We start from the raw sequence: 2,332 nt of genomic DNA, 5'->3' as shown, positions 1-2,332 counted from the left end.
ATATATATATATATATATATATATGATGGAATATTATATATATATGATGGAATATTACTCAGCCTTAAATACGAATGAAATTATGGCATTTGCAGGTAAATGGATGGAGTTGGAGAATATCATACTAAGCAAATAAGCCAAAAAAACAAAGGCTGAATTTTTCTCTGATATGCTGATGATAATTCCCAATGGGAGGAGGGGCTGGGAAGAATAGAAGTACTTTGGATTAGGGCATGAAGGGAGGAGAAGGGATATGCTGATAGCAAGGATTATAGAATGAAACAGACATTATTACTTTACATACACATATGACTGCATGACCAAAGCGATTCTACAACATGTACAATCAGAAAAGTGAGAAACTGTACCCCATTTATGTATGATATATCAAAGCATTCTACTGCCATGTATAAATAGCTAAAACAAGTTAAAAAAAAGAAAAGAAGTTTATTTTGGCTCACAGTTCTGTTCCAGGTTCAAGGGTTCTTATCTTCAATGGCCTACTTGATGGCAATTATCACAGATCAAAAACAAGAAGGGGCAGAAGTATGCCTACACCTGGACATACACGTGGGGATCATGCATGTGTCCATGACCAGGTGATCCTGCGGTCACCCTGGATAAGAAGATAGTGAGTCAGATGTTATCCCTGAATAACAAAGAGTCATCAGGAGAGACAGGATGGCAGCAATTGGTAATGTCTGATGGCATGATCTGCAAGGAATTGGGATTTTTTGGAGGCATTATCACTTAAGAATGGAGGAGGATACAGATTATAGAATCAGGTTTAGTTCTTTGTGGTTCATCAGGGAACGTGTTGGATTTCAGGGCACTGAAAAGCTCACTGTATGACTTTATTATCATGGAGATCGATTAACAAGACATTGATGAACCAATTAATAAGACTGGTAAAATACCTGAGCTGAATCATTTTTCCAAAAAACCCCAAAACTGGATCTTCAAAATGTGTCCCTTGAAGATGAAGTTACCAAGAACTTAATACTTCAGCTAGGTGCTCTGATGGTGACCAAAGACATCAGTCTGATTTAGAAGAAGGTGATACCACCAGTGATAGGACTTCCAAGTGTAAAGAAGAAAAAGCTGATGTATTTAAGCTTCTTTTTAGATGAAAAAAAAAAAAAAAAGAATTACAGAATCAGTTTGCCTGTGATGTAAAAGAGAAGCAGAATTCAAAAACTGAACTATTGGGCCATCTCGGGAATTCTCATTAGGCAGGATCCTTGACAAAAACAAAGGGTTATTTTACACAATGCTGTTAAGCAGAAATTTCCTTTCTTGGTAACTGTTGGAGAAAACAGTGAAATTCTTATAAACCAAATCTTAAGTATAAATCTTTGATATCTGAAGAAGAATCACTTGACTTTTTAAAATATTTGGATGCAAAGAAAGAAAGTTCCAAAATTACCTGTAAGCCGGATACAAAGACCACAGAAAAGCTATCATTTTGTCAACAGAAGTTTGGAAAGCTTGTAGAAACCAAATCTTTTCCTGAACAGAATTACAGTGCTGGTGATCTAAATGTAGTGAGAGCAGAAAGATTTTTTGAAAAACAAAAAACAAAAAACACACAGTACAGGAAAAGGTCTCTTCTTGAATAAAAACAGGGAAAAAAAAGTTACACATACAGCTTTGACTCTATGGAAGGAAAATCTGGAGATGTTTGAAGTTGTAGATTTTTCAGCTATTAAACTTGGAGTGATTCCTTCAGATTTTAGTTATGCAGGCCTTAAAGACAAGAAAACTGTCACCTGTTGAGCAATGGTTGTAGAATACTGACTTCAGGGAGGTTGAAAAATATTGGAAAAAAAATTGAAAAGAAAAGAATGAATGTCCCTTAGACTTGTACAGCTCAAAGGGAATCACTTTGATATTGTCATCAGAAATTTACAAAATCACATAAATGATTCTGGAAATCTGAAAAAGAGAATTTTGCAGGCAATAGAAAAATGTTAATAATCAAAATTTTGTGACTTACTATGGACCACAGAGATTTGGAAAGGGAAGGAATGTTCATACAGACCAAATTGGAGTGGCTCTGCTGAAGAATAAAATAGTGAAGACCATAAAATTATTTCTTACACAAGAAGACATGAATAATCTTATAAATAAAGCAAAGAAATATTTTCTTCAAACTGAGGATGCTAAAGGCACATTTTGACTGATGCCTGAATTCAAAGAGAACATGGGTTAGAGTCATTGTATCACTTTCGCATGACAGAGTAGGGTTATATCCAGGCCTGGTTATCTTTCCCCCATTTCATGGGTTCTTCCAGTACTTGGATACAATATTCTATATCAAAAGAATCAATTT

At 35.0% G+C, this 2,332-nt stretch overlaps 1 pseudogene; it reads left to right on the top strand.

Moving 5' to 3' along the window:
• Nucleotides 1-438: 438 nt before the first annotated feature.
• Nucleotides 439-2,293, top strand: LOC107135152 (annotated as a pseudogene).
• The last annotated feature ends 39 nt before the right edge of the window (nt 2,294-2,332 follow it).

This window comes from Marmota marmota, unplaced genomic scaffold (genome assembly GCF_001458135.2).
Source record: "Marmota marmota marmota unplaced genomic scaffold, marMar, whole genome shotgun sequence".
NCBI classification, from domain to species: domain Eukaryota; kingdom Metazoa; phylum Chordata; class Mammalia; order Rodentia; family Sciuridae; genus Marmota; species Marmota marmota.
This window is presented reverse-complemented; position numbering and strand designations above follow the sequence as displayed.